Here is a 15,477-nt window from a genome sequence, read left to right on the forward strand (position 1 = left end):
CAATTAGGCCCAGCTCGGGTTTGGACGTGGACTGACCGATGCTGCTGACCGATGCCGCTGATGAGCTACCGTAGGGAGCATCTGATTGGTTGCTTATACCGCAATTTCCTCTCTTTCGTGCCTAATTTAAAGGAAAGGCCTGTATTTGCTGCAGTTTGAGCTCAGCGATTCAATAATAAAGATACAAAGATGCATTGCATAATGGGAGAGATGGTGTGCAGGGAGTTAGCATGTGGATACATGCAACAGTGGACAGAATTTATCTTGATTCTTGCCAACACAGCCCTGACTGGTGGCTTGAAAAAGATATTCAACTAAGAAAAGAGGTTATTGAAATTTTTCTACACCATTGCTCCATAAATGTCAGAGCTGTTACATCATTGGTCCATTATTATCAGTGCTGTTACACCATTGGTCCCCATTACTGGGCTGTTACATCATTTTTGCATAAATGACAGGGCTGAGTCATCATTGGTCCATAACTGTATGTGGCCCTGTGTCGATACAGTGAGACATTTACATTAGTGTATTTGACACAGTGTTGACAGAGCGTTCGTACCTTTAATAAGTCTTGGAACAGTCATTTTAGGTTTGAATCACAATGAAATGTGATTCTATTGAGGCATTAGTTGTAGAATTCCTTAAATTTGTTGTAAAAAGTGTTTGTCTATGACCAGTCGGGATATGTCAACATGGGGCATGAGGGCCAACAAAAATTGGTCTGAGATGCTGTACTATATGGTCCCTGGGCGATAGTTTGGATTTCCCTGGTCTACAACTTTAAGTGCTGCTACACCCTTGGCTTAAACCAGATATAAGGTTTTGTTTGAGCCATTTATTGTTCAGTCTAACCTACCAATTATAATGGGAATATTAAGCCTTCAATGTTAAGCTGTGTACTGTCCTCAACTAATTATAAAGCACTTCATGGTCATAACCAGGAAGTATACTGTTAACATGCTAGTTGTTGATAAGATTACTGTGATAGCAAAACTCTGCTCTGGTCTCTGAAAGTTGTGAAAAGCACTTATAAACTCATCACAGTGAATAATTAGGATGTGCGGAGTGAGGAGTAACTGCAAATAGTTTAAAATGAAAATTAAGTAAAGCACCTTATAGTTTGATTTAACCAACAATCTATCTATTATAATTTAAAAAACCTGCCAATCTGAGACATTTTCTTTGCTTCTGAACCACATCTGGGCCATTCTTCCTGACAAACTGTGCAAACGCCTTATGGTGCATTTGTCAGTGGGACCTGTATGATGGAGCCAGGTGAGGACAGTGACAGCTCCAGGCTAAAGGCACGTTGGGATCCTCTCTCTCTAATAATGGAAATACCAGCGTCTCCCAGGGGCCCGGGCGTGTGGGCGGCCCCTGAACAGTCACAGTGGAGCAGACATTCTCCACACTGTCCTTTGAGGGCCCTCGTCGTGATGGGCCCCTCCCCCGGCAGTCGCGCAGATCTGGGGTTTAAACTGTCCCCCTACTCCTCAGCTCGATGACAGACCACACAGGAGGGAGAGGACACAGTGGAGAGGTTAAGAAGATAAAAGGTGTGACTAAGATGGTTTACTTCACGTTAGGAGTAAAGAACGTGATGAAGGTTGAACATCGAAATAGGTAAAATAAAGGATGCAGGCAACTTATAAATCCGAACGCACACTCCCTTATTTCACTTCTTTATACAGTTTATGGTGCACATGTAGCATTTCACTCTGAACTAGGGGTATAATGGTTTCATACACATATATTCTGGTGTTTTAGGAACTTAGCAACATTTGGATTTACTGTAGTGCAATGAAAAAGTATAGATGATAAATACTGACCCCCAAAAACTATTGTTCCAGTTTTCATATAATTAGTTAGTTAGTTCATCTTTATTTTGGACTCACAGTGACAATACAAACAGTAAACATCTACATTTTAAAAAGACAGCCATACCAGTGTCTCTACATCCTGGACTGATAGCGAATTGCACTGAATCTTATGCTTGTTAGAGACATTATTATTTCATTTTCTGACTTATTCACTCTGCAAATGAAACTGTACATTAAAGTTCTTATTACAGCTTATATATTCAACAATGAGTCGATATAATAATTACCATGACAGGCCTACTCAAGAGGTTTTAAATGTCATCCATGCATGTTTCAGTATTTTAGTGATCGTTTCCAGGCCATATTTGAACCCTCCTTACAGTTAGCTATAAGATTCTGTGCAATGTGTCTACGTCATCCATGCTCCCACACGACAAATCTCCATAAATACACAAAAACATGATGCAAAACTGTACACAGCAACTTGACAAACCTGATGTGATGTGCAGTAGTTTCATTAGTGGGATGCAGCTGATTATGTTGTGGTAGCGCTCTGAAGGTGGAAAGCATGAGAGCAAAGGGAGGTTGGGATTTAGAACATCAAAAACAAAAAGTGAAACTTAGAAAACATGTTAATACGTAGTTTTCGGCTAATATGGCATTTTCAATACAATAAAAGGTAACATTGTGATCTAAATATGTTATGTGTTAGCAGTTAATACCCCTTAGAAGTAAAATACCTTGTACTTAAGCCCTGCTCAAACTCCTGCACCAACTTCACACATCTGGAAATTGACACTGGTCCAAGTATGTTTTTGCGTGCAACCTTATACCATAATGAAAAGGTCAAACAAGTCGTTTAGCAGAACATGTCTCCTTTATGTTCAGATGCCACGGCCCTCCCTCACTGCTCTAATGCCAGAACTCTTTGCCAGTCTCTAATGCTCCGCTCCATCTAATAGCTCCGCTTCCATACCCGGCTCTCCATTTCACCTCGCTGCCCTCTCCTTGGGGGAAGGGCACGATCCAAGGACTCTCACTGTATCCCAGGCCCTCTCTGGAGCTCCCTGGAACACCCTACTCTCCCTGACCTTCTCCAAATGCTCCTCCTCCTCCTCTTCCTCCTCGTGTAGGCCCTGGGGGTGATATTTCCCTCTTATTACTAATGCGCTGGTGAATATGCCCGTACCCCAGGCCTCGGCGATGGCTTTGGTGAAGGGGAGAGGTGCCAGCGCTAACATGGAAACAGCAGTAAACATAAAAACATAAAAACACGAGCAAGCGGGACAGTGATTGGCTAAGGAAGAGGGGAGGCTGTAGGCACTAAAATAATGATGCTTTCTCTCATAAGACACTGCTCAGACCATGCGGTTGGTTTGGATCACAACAACGTACTGCAAAAAAGGGGTGCGACTGATTGGATGAACCGGTTACATTTTATAATAACGTCACATTAGTTATCCGTAATAAAGAACGATGGGGTACTTTGATGGGGGATTATTTGCTAACACATATGTTATATTTGCCAATAACAATGAAGTTGTAGGGTGTCATATATCAAGAGTTTGCGCATGTGCTAAACAGCTAACCACGCTAAAAGACGCAGCGCAGTTTTACTCCTACGAGCCAATGAATATGCAAAATAGGACGTTTTTTGCCAGCATGAGTTGGAGGAAATAAAGTGTGTTGCCAGATTTATCACAACTTAGAGCTTAAACTGTGAAAATATAATACACTGGAGAGACAGGTGCAAACTTTTTACACAGGATAAGTGCTGCTATTTGTGCAGCAATAGGACATTTGATAGTGATTTAAATGCTTTAAAATGGCCCATAAGTACAGAGAAAATAATAGCATGTTTGCAAAGCAGCATTAACACAATAAAACTCTTTACCTGCTCTGACTCTCACAAGTGTCCCACTGACCCGGAGTGTTCTACTGCAGCTGTCCATCAAACTTTCATACATTTATCCCCTGTCCTAAAACCTGTCTTCTGTCTTAAAAACTGTCCCAATTCCTAAAGACTGTCCCCTGTCCTAAAACCTGTCCCATGTCCTAAAGACTGTCCCCTGAACCTAAAAAAGCCCCAATTCCTAAAGACTGTCCCCTGTCCTAAACCCTGTCCCTTGTCCTAAAACTGTCACCTGTCCTAAAAACTGTCCCAATTCCTAAAACTATCCCATGTCCTAAAAACAGGTTCAAACTGTTCACGGGTCCCCAACAGACACTCCTTCACACAAATAATATGATAAATTGACCCAACAAGCGTATAGTATCTGCACAGCTGCATTTGATCCAACACACAGTATCCACAGACTGCTTTTGAAACAACAAGTAAACGGTGTCAGCACAAAAGCATTTAACCCAACAAGCACACAGTGTCCACATGACTGCATTTGGCCCTCCTGTCTGTCCCTGCTGTCCCCTCTCTCTCTCTGCCCTCCTCTCTGTCCCGAGCCTCCTGTCCCTGCTCTCCTGTCTCTGCTCTCCTCTCTGTCTCTGCTTTCCCCTCTCTCTCTGCCCTCCTCTCCATCCCGAGCCTCCTATCCCTGCCCTCCTCTCTGTCTGCTCTCCTCTCTGTCCCTGGCCTCCTCTTTGGACACATGTAGAGTGTTGTCTGTTCCGCAGCAGGAGCACAGGCCTCTGGAGTGCGTCCTGCTCACACTGGCCTGGTTTAGTCCTCTGTTAATTGTCCTGACATTTACACCAAACATGTGATCACAAACAGGGTCTGCTCACAAACATCCCCGCTTTGTGTTTACAGTATCGACAGACCTCCAGACACAACTGCATCTGACCCAAAAGCACACAGTATCCACAGTCCTCCAGAAATGACCACACTGGACCCAACAAGCCCAGTGTACCCACAGTCCTCCAAACATAATTGCATTTGACCCAAAAAGCACACTTTAAAGGAGACTACACTAGAGATTAAAGGACTTTTTACTTCATCATGACCTTACTCCATCTTACACCTTAGCCCCGCCCACTGCTCTGTACTTATGGACAATTTGCAATTCTGCACAGGAAGTGGATTCTTTTATCATCTTTTATTTTAGATTGATATTGTGACTTACAATAAAAAAAATAAAAAAAAATCCTACTACTACATAATATGTGATAGTGTATCATAAATAATATAAACATACCAGTGAGTAACTTTGCAGCTTGAATCACAGCTAACTTCATTTTGCAGAACCTCAAACGGATAAAAAAGTGAAACGTGAAAGTTGTAACAGAGGAACAGTGAGTGCCTGACAACAATGTAATCAGTCAGAGCTGGCAATGCTGTTACGTGAGCGATGTGTCAGCAACAATAAAGAGCTACTGCTGGATTTTTATAACGTTTGGCCGTTTTAGATCACTGTGCTTCAGGTATCCCCAGAGGTACGCACAATGACCCAGGCAGGGGGTATGTGACTATAAAACGTTTGGGACTCACCCTTCCAGATATAAACACAAAATACATATTTATTTGTCTACAATCGTTCAACCCACAGAGCTGATTCAGACGGAGCTGCTGACCCCACGTCTTCTTAGGAACACTTCAAAGCAAGCAGCAGATTGTTGTATACAGGGATTTTATTTAAGACAGCTGAACCCTATATGTATGTCCCAGAGTCTGAACTTTTAGAAGAACCACATTAAGGGGGTAACAGCAAAAAAGCTCAGTCAAATGTGTGTATAAGATGTTTCCTTCAAAAGACGAGATATTGTGCTTGTGTTGACTATCTAATCTATGACAACCGTGGATCATTATGTTATAATTTGGATATTTTAAATTGCAATATTTGTCGTATCATCTAAAATGACAAAATAAAAGTAACCAGTCGTCCGTGTTTGACAACTGCCGTGTCTGATGAGAGCTGACATCGCCGTAAACATCATCGAAACAAAGAGCTGTGACAGTGTTGGCCACTCCAATGTATAGCTGCACATTATACTAATGAGTAGCGGATTTTTCTTCATCTGTAAGAAAAAATTACACAACACTGCCGAATCCTTTGTGTATCACCAATTAAGAAAATAATATTGGAGAACAAAGTAAGTACAGAACAGTGGGTGTGTGCCAGCAGCGGTGACAACACGAGCTGATCTGCAATATGGCGTGTGGAAAATAAGCAATTTAAAGATTGCACGAACATGCAGAAATCACTCCAAATACAATTTCAAGAGGCTAAATGAGAAGGGAAACAATTTTCTTTTTTATTTTACAGAATAAGTCTACTTTAAAAGGTTTCCTCATCAAAAACACACCTGGATTTTATTTTTTCCCCCCACGTTTAACACACGAACCCTGAATATTTAAGATTTGTTTTTCTCTCAAACAGAAAACACTCTGTTTCAGCTTGTGATGTCATATGGTAATGCAGGAAATTGTCCACTGTCCCACAATTATTTGGATAATTTCAGCCCTGGAATTTTCAATCTCTATTGAACCAAAAGAAAATGTAGCTGTTGAAAACTACCTCTACATGGCATCACAAGGTGGAACAGAATATTTTGAGCTTTGGAGATGTAGACAGACTAATAAACCAGGATTACTTTAACATGTGCAAAACACAAAACACAACTCCGGGTAGTTTTTTGATGAGGTAACAACATTCAAGTCTATTTTAAATACCAGATAATTCCCACATTTGCTTTGTGATATGATTCTATGGCGTTACTATGAAGGCTGATAATAAAAACCTGAGTTATTCCTACTCTGTGAATGCCTCCTCTGCTGTGACAGCACTTCCCAGAGAGAGGTCAGAGGTCACCTGCTTCTGTGAGGAGAGAGAGAGAAAGAGAGAGGGAGAAAGAGGGGAGTTTGTGTGGAGAGAGACAGTGCAGAGTCTTTGTGGAGAATTTTCAATGTTTTCAACAAAAAAAACGGGGTTATGTTTGAGGCCAAATCAGACAGGTAAGTTTCTGTATTTTGTGAAATGGACATTTCAAATCTGAAAGTGCAGCTGGTGGAGAAAAAGGTCCAAAATGCTTGAGTAAAACCATGTCAAACTGGAAATGTTATTGCTTTACCAGAAAATACTCCACAGTATGCCATTAAACGTACGATATTTCTTTTTGTGGCAAGCAGATTGTGCCAACAGGCCAAGTTACAGGTCAGATCTGTGGGAATGCAAAGTCTTTTTTTCAGCTTTAAAAACTGAATAAATGCAAGCTAACTGGAAATCAAACAGCAGGCTTTGACCCGAGTTCCCGAGTTGTTTTTCTGACTTAAGCATATGCATTTTTCAACTTAGAAAAACATTTTGCCAACTTTATGAAGACCCGGTGAACACAGCAATAGTACAAACAGTACAAAAGTCTCCAAAAATATCACAAGAACTTGTACCTAACCTGTCGATTCAGTCGCTGTTTCAAAATGAGAATAATTTTACTCAGGGCCAAAAAAATATATCTGTATCATTCTACATTTCATATCATATGTCTTTAAAAGAGTAAATCCTTTGTCTTTGAGCAGAGTATTGGTTCTGTCTGCTCCCACAGCTGCAGAGTCCTCAGAGACCCAGCACAGCACAGTGTGACTGGGGCTACACGGAGTTAGTCTGGTCCACTGCCTCCAGGGGTCACACCGCTCATGTCAGACACTGCAGAAGTGAAAACTGTACATCACTGACCAACGAGGCTCATCTGGTCTTATGTTAATTTATTTCAACTGATTATGTTTTTCAGACCAAGGTTTAGTTTTTCCTGACAGTTTCCATTGCTCAGAGTGGTCATGTCATGTTGCTGTGACTGTCTGGTCTGCTGATTTCAGGTTTCTGCACTGTTTTTTACTGGTAGGGACAGGACGATAGCGCCATCTGCAGTCCGACTTCTTCAGGGCACTATCCCAGGTGTGTCAGGGTAAAACTGAATTTAAACACCCCAGTAAAACCACACAGAAAACTGAGGACACTACTCATCCACCCAAAAGATAAAATAGAACCGGAGCACAAATGTAATGTCATATCCGAAATACCCCACATGTTGTGCAATAAAACATACACTGAGGAAACAAAGAGGGCATTCAGCACATGAAAAAAGGAACATAGGACAGATTATGACAAGAAAACAGTGAAGATGTGAACACAAAGCAGATTGTTGCTGGATTAAGGAGGTAATTGAAATACTGAAACGTGTCTGAGGGACTTTAAACCAGGACAAGGGGGGCTTTTTACTCTCACACACCCACGATACTGTCCTGAAGTCAGACTGCAGATGACAAAAAACACCTGACCAAATACTTCACAGCAACATGACTACACTGTCAGGTATGAAAACAAACTAACTTGGTTTAAAAAAAAAAAATCTATTAAAATAATGTTTGTCAGGGTTTTTTCATTAGGGTGGCACAGCAGCGCCCCAGACCACGCTCATCCCAGTCTACAGCAGGACAAACAACCCAACAGGGGTGAACGGGACTACGAGACCTTCAGGGGTGTCATTTAGCATTAGCACAAAAACTAACTGCTAATATGAAGAAATGTATTCAGTCAAATTTGCCCAGCAGTGGGAGGACCAATGACAGAGCAGCACCGAGGTTTATGCAGAAGCCAAAGGTGAAGCGCCCAAGTGAACCAAAATAAACATGGAAACTTCAGTCTATTTTTGTGAAAAACATGTAGAGGAAGAGCTGTGTACATTTGTGGACAGGGAAGACGTTCTGCTTTTCTCAATCTGCATTTTCCTGATGACTTTGAGTGCGACTCCAGATAAATGTGTAGAGCTCAGTATAGAGGGATAGACATGAATCTGATGAGAGCCTGGTAAAAACAGCTATCACAGACACATTTACATTACATTCATGATCAGTTTACTACACTTAAAACACTTTTTACACAATGCACAATATGTCACAATAGAATAAAAATAGACATTTAAATTTGCTACATTTATCAGATCACAATGGCTGGTAATTAGGTCATCTCCTCTCCAAAATCAAAATGATCATTTTATTATAGAAACACATCTTGTATCACATTGAATTACAGAAAAGACATGTTTTAAGGAACCTTTCTTTCTGTAATAGATTATGGAGATATAATATACATGCAGACTACTTTGAAATCTTTAGATATACTCTGTCACTCTGCCCTTGTTCCATAACAGGCCATGACTACTTGATAAGACTGGCTGAATATCTTACTTGTTTGTGACTTGTTATGCAGGAACTTTGATACGGGAACTTTCAATACTAGCTTTCATGATTGTATTAGTCTAAAAACTGGCAGCATGGAAAAAAAAAAAGTTTTGGGTTATTTTTCTTCCCAAAAATGGAATATATTTCAAGGACATGCAAAACTGGATAGAGTGGTGCCAATAATGCACTTTAATAATCTGGTGATAAACATTTATAATCACACTTATGCCTGTTTTTAATGTTTTAAATGGATCTGTGCAGTTATTTGTTTTGTTATTGTTTGTATTTTAACCAGGGCTCCTATGATAAGTCTGAATTCTGTCATTGGGGTTTGAAAATGAAACCTTAACTTATGGAAAAAACCTGTATACCTTTGTTAGATCTCTACAAACACGTTATAAAATACATGGGATTCTTGTATCAGTTTAAATTCAGAAAGCTATGAAGTTTATTTTTCATGGTTTTGTTTTGGTTCTCACGCTAATCATCCAATCAGGAAGCAGAATGGACTTTGGGTTTGCAGATCTTGAAATGACTAAAATCAACTTTGTCCGATTCACATCACTATCGCACTCACACTGACAGCGTGTGTGTATCTTGCTCAGGGACACAGTATCTGTACTCAGGTGAGATTGGCTGGTGGTTCGAGTACCTTCTTAGATGTTGATAGAACTAGAACAAGCAGGTGAAGATGTGCGTGGAGTTCTGAAAGTGGACCAGAGCACAGGAGAGGCTGAGGTGCGCACTTTTATTTTAGACTGATCCAGGAGCCCAAATCCTCATCTGCTTATGGGCCTAGTCCTGCTCTAGATACAACAAATCTATAGTTGGAGGTATACTCAGAGGTAGAGGAGCCACAAATTGTACTAAAGTAAGAGGAACATTACACAAGTAGAAGTGCAATGTAGTGTAGAAATTGCTCAAATTCTACACTACGCCAACCTCCAGATCAGTGGACAAATGCTCTACCAACTGAGCCACTGTCGCCCAGTTAATAAGTGAATGTCACTGGAAGAGCACAATAATAAATACTACACAAAATCTGGTATTTTCAAGGGATAAACTCAAAAATGAGACTAAATCATATCTGAAGGAGCGCTGCAAGAAACACAAATGTTCAAATCATTTCATTTTGTCGACATAAAGCTTTTGTTACTTGTAGATTTACTCACAGTGGGAAGAGTAAACACAACTTTTACTCAGGTAAGAGTCAAAGTTATATACTTAACAGTACTCTTACTTACCTACAATAAAGATATGACTCAAGTAGGAGTAAAAGTTTGCTGCTAAAAAATGCTATTACCAATCTCTGGATATACTTAAATCAGTTTGCTACTGCTGTTCCCTGTTGTATCACCTTTAAGTCTCTATACCTGATTTTTACTGTCTTAAAAACTTAAAAAACAGAACTAGTTCATTTTGCAGTGATCCAAAGTTATTCCACTCTTACCTTATGCATTCAGAGCATCCTAATTATTCACCACAATGAGTTTATAAGCGCTTTTCAGTTGTAAATAGGAGTTCAGATAGTTACAATTACATGAGTAGTACTTTCTTCAAATACTTTATATCCAGCAGAATGCCTTGGACCTTTTTCAACTGCTTTTGAACTTTTATCACAGCGAGTTTTTATACTACAATCACAGTCATTTTCACTGTCTGCTGGCTCTGTCGTGGATTTTTTTTTTTTTTTTTACTAGGAAAACCTTCTGAAGCTCTCTTTATCCTTGTGTTTTAAGATACTTTTTGAGTCATTCTTGGGCCACAAATTTATACTTATGCATTTTTGGGCGACTTCTGTCTTTTTTTCTGTTCGATTCCACACCGTACATTCCATTAAGAAGACAGGAACAATAGTAATCCTCCACCTCCACCTCCTCCTCCTCCCGTCTCCACCCCCTCCTCCCTTCTCCCTAGTGTACTCCATCACATTACTGTACCTGAGTGTTTCTGCTCCACTTACTCCGCCCCCTCCCCCCCTTGCCCTTCCCCCACACACCCTCCCATGATTACTCCGCGATTGGTGCGCGGAAGACCAGAAGCTAAATCTTGAATTCATTAGAGAACAACAAGAACGGGATTTGGTCGGACTTTTGGGAAAGAGAGTAACCAAATGCAGGCGGTAAAGTGTTGGAATCTCCACACTATTTCCTACAGGGCAAAATATTCAAGGGTCACACCATTTTTAGTGGTGTCTGAACGTCCAGCGAGTGAAAAAATTGTGCACTCGAAATTCTGAAAAAGCAGTGTCCAGCGCTGGCCACTACTCCGGTCAATATAGATCGCAAGGCATTGGGAAAGTCAAAAAAACAACAGCGGGCAGTGGCGGATCTTTAACTGGACACAACACGACTGGTTTATCATACTGTTGATTCCTGATTATGAACTAAACACTCTGAAATAACACTCTGTTGCTGTGTAAAGGTTAGTGTTAGCTGCTTACCATACCTTGAACTGTTAAAAGATCAATATTTTCCACATCTCAGACAAAAAGTCGAATAATCCAGTCCGTTTACGTGAGACCCAGCTTGACAAAAACGTTTTTCCCAGATGCTAAAGTCGCTCTGTGAATGAGTGCACTATAGAGTCAAGGCTGTGGAGTGAATTAAGGGGCTACGCGTGGGACGACGGTGAACATCCACACAACAGAACGCAATTATCCGGATGTTTACGTACAGCCGATATAACTGCTAACCTCGATTGTGGTGAGGTCCACTTCTGCAGAGTCTACGGTCTAAGGTTTGGCCCTTTGTAACTTGCTACGTAACATATAACAATACAATCATTTTAAATATGCAGTGAAATTAGTAGTTTAACCTTCCATATGCACGTTACACAATATATTTAGGATGTTTTGTGTCACTGACCTGGGATTGACTTCTCAGCGGAGCCACAAAAACCGCTCGTCTGATTGGCCGAGTCCAGGAGAAGCTCTGACAGATGAGTGAGATCTGATAAATAGCGTAAGCACTCTGGTTCGACTACCTGTCAGAGTCTGGGATGGAGAACAGGGGATGTGACAGGAAGAAGGAGGGGAGAGAAAGTGCATTCAGACATGATTGGTTGCTTGAAAAGAAGTGACCTGATTCTGGAGCTGGACTGAAACTGAAATATTGGCAGGTAGTCATGACGTTGTGGGGATTCAAATCTGTACATACGCTCACATCGTGGGGACATGAGTCAAGTGTCCATGATGTGGCACATGAGTTTGTAAACAAAAACTGGAAAAAAAATTTAAAAAAATGGAAAACTGGAAAAAAAAAAAAAAAAAAGGAAAATTTGAGAACCACTCTGATATATAATGAAAGACTAAAGTAAAATCTGTCAACTGGCCAAAAAGTTGTAGGAGTAAAGACGTTTCGCTGCTCATCCAAGCCGCTTTTACAGTTCTGGTCGGATTACTGGTGGACACTGCCTTATATCTATCTGAAGGGATAGTTCTTTTCAGCTCTTTTCAGTTTCAGTGCAGTTAGCTCCTCCCTTCAGACAGATATAAGACAATGTCCACTTGTAATCTGACCAGAACTCAAGAAGAGGCCTGGACACGCAGAGAAACATCTTCACTTCTACAACTTTTTGTCCAGTTGACAGATTTTACTTTTGACTTTTATTATGCATCAGACCTGGACGACTGAGGGATTACACAGTCACTCTGATACATGTTAATTACATCACAGGAAGGTTTCAGGGCATTTACAGTTGTGTTTACTTCTGTTTCGTTGGTTGAGTGCTTGTCCTCTGATCTGAAAGTTGAACATCGTTAGTAGATTGGTCATCTCCACTCACACACACAGGCTGGCAGAGCGATTCCAGCTTTCATAGATGAATAATGTTGTTGTGTCCTTGGGCAAGACACGCCCTCCTAGCCCTCAGACTCTACAATGGTGTATCTGAGTGAATTGATGAGGGGTTCTTTGGTTAAAAGTGCCTTGAATGTATTGAAGGTAGAAACGCACGGATTTTGAGGCTGAAATGTGTTTTATTTATTTATTTATTTATTTTTTCAGTCACTCGTTATAGACAAACTAACTGAAAATTCCACACTGGAAACTGTAGATGATGTCAGTCAATCAGCGAGTATGTGTGTTGGTTTGCTTCACTTTACCACCTCCACTCGGATATATTGAACATTTGGATGACATTATATTTTAAGGACTCTATTAGATCAACATCATGGTTTAAAGTTCAGATATGGGTTAAAATAGGTTAAGCTTAGGGTTTAGGTTAGAGAGGTATTATAAAAAAAATGACTTTTGGGAGCTTTCTACCATGTTATAATATTCTTCCCTCATAAAAAAACATGCTTGTCTGGTTTTATGTGTTATCCATGCATCCCAGACACTATTCAAACCCGCCTTTTAGTTACTGGTACATTCCTGTCCAAGGCTCAGCCCACAAGCCTACATCACCCAGGTTCCCACACGGCATTTTTTCATGATTATACAAACGCATGACGTAAAACAATACACCACAACTTCACAAACCAGATGTAAAGTGCAGTATTTTCATTAGCAGGATGCGCGCTGATGGTGTTGTGATAGCACTTTGAGGGGGGAGTGACTCGAGCGATAAAAGGTAACATGGTGATCTAAATATGTTGTGTTAGCTATTAATACCCCATAGAAGTAAAACACCCCATCTTTAAGGTCGGAATCAGCCTCCAGGAGAGGAATGCAATGTCCCCAGGTACTGTGGAAACCCAGCATATGTGTGTGTGGAGGGAGGAAGACTGGAGAGCAGAGGGGTGGAGCTCATCTACCCTCCATTTGCTCGGGGTTTGTCCCATTTTGCTGCTGTTTCTCTGGAGGATGTGAGCAGAGTTTAAAATAAGCAGGGAGGTGGAGGGACTGGAGCCCTCACATTGCACACGGCAGAGGAAAGCTACGGCTGAATGATACGGGGAAGCGTGAAGTTATTTCCTTGACAAATGCTGCAACTTGACAACTTTAGTAAAGATACAGTTCACAGCGCACAGTGTAAACCCGTCCAGGAGAGTTTGCATTTGAGAGACTGAAATCTGAACCGGATAAGCTGTAACAATCCCATGCATTTTAGAACATGTTTGCAGAGGTCTAAACTACAAGGTTAGCAGCTTTTACACAGATTAAGACCCCATGAGGGCATAAAGAGGGCATCTGTCTTACACAGACATTTCACAGCCTGTTTGTAGAGGTCTAAACTACAGGGTTAGCAGTTTTTACACAGAATAAGACCCCATGGAGACACAGGGAAGGCATCTGGTTTAAAGGGCCATTTCAGAATATGTTTGTATAGGTATAAACTACAGAGTCAGCAGCGTTTACACAAAATAAGCTCTATGGAGCCACAGGGATATTTAGTTTTCAAAGAGAATGCTGCCAAAAATCATGAACGCTTCTGTAGCTATTGCAGACGTTCACATTGGGATTCTCTCTAGATGTCAGTCAATCTTCTGGCACCAAACTGTTGTTTACCTGTTATAGCTCAGAGTGTCAGATTTCATTCCAAAGCAAATTTCTCAGAGGATGCTGAATGTTGAATGGTTTTATATTAATACTCATACAGTAAGAAGTGTAACTGAGGACTCAAAAAAAAGAGTAATAAAATGTCTGTGCTTATTATAAATCAAAAGCACCTTTGACTAAAGATTCTGTCTCTAAAAAGATCAAATCAAGTCCAGTCCATGTAAGTCAAACTCAAATCAGCTAAAGGTGATGTGAAAAACAGAACCAGTGCATTTTAAAAAGATTGCAGTGCTTCAAAGTTCTGAGCATTATAATTATTCACTGCAATGAGATTATGAGTGCTTTTCACAACTGCCAGAGACCACGGTTTGTCAGGATAATTCTAACAACAACTAGCATGCTAACCATGCACTTCCTGATTCACAGACAATAAAATACTTTATAATTAGATGCAGACAGTACACAGTGTGCCTCAAGAGCTGCTTATACAATATATCTATACTCGCTACCATTTATTTCATTCACTACCCTGAAACACATGCATTCTGACAGTGAGTGGGATTGCCTTTCCACAGATCTGACCTGTAAGTGGGTCTGGAGTCATCACCCCCTTGTCTCCATGGAGATAGGTTAATGCCAGCATCAGTGCTATACTGTGGAACATTCTTGTCAAAGCAGAAACTTCTTCAGGTTCTGTACAAAGTTAAAGAGGTTGTTTTATGCAAAATCATTTTTGGAGCTTTCTACCAGGTTATAACGTCTTCAAACCGAGAGTGACGCTAAATACATGATTAAATGTGCGCAAGGAGGATTAGGATCTGTCAGCGGCAGTACTTCTTAGGTGTTTAGTAAGCAGTCAGATGGTTTGAACTAGGACTGCACCAGAACTGAACCAGGACTGAACAAGGATGAAATAAAAGGACTGGTTATCAGATCTAAACCAGGACTAAAACAGGACTAAACCAGGACTAAAGCAGAACTAAACCAGGGCTAAACCAGGACTAAACCAGGACTAAAACAGGACTAAAACAGGACTAAACCAGGACTAAAACAGGACTAAACCAGGACTAAACCAGGACTAAAC

General features: G+C 40.7%; 1 protein-coding gene across 1 annotated transcript in view; it reads left to right on the plus strand.

The window, feature by feature from the left end:
• kcnh8 (potassium voltage-gated channel, subfamily H (eag-related), member 8) overlaps positions 1 to 15,477 on the plus strand; it is a 153,415-nt gene that overhangs the window by 68,810 nt on the left and 69,128 nt on the right. The window lies entirely within an intron of this gene.

Source organism: Periophthalmus magnuspinnatus, chromosome 11 (genome assembly GCF_009829125.3).
Source record: "Periophthalmus magnuspinnatus isolate fPerMag1 chromosome 11, fPerMag1.2.pri, whole genome shotgun sequence".
NCBI lineage: Eukaryota > Metazoa > Chordata > Actinopteri > Gobiiformes > Gobiidae > Periophthalmus > Periophthalmus magnuspinnatus.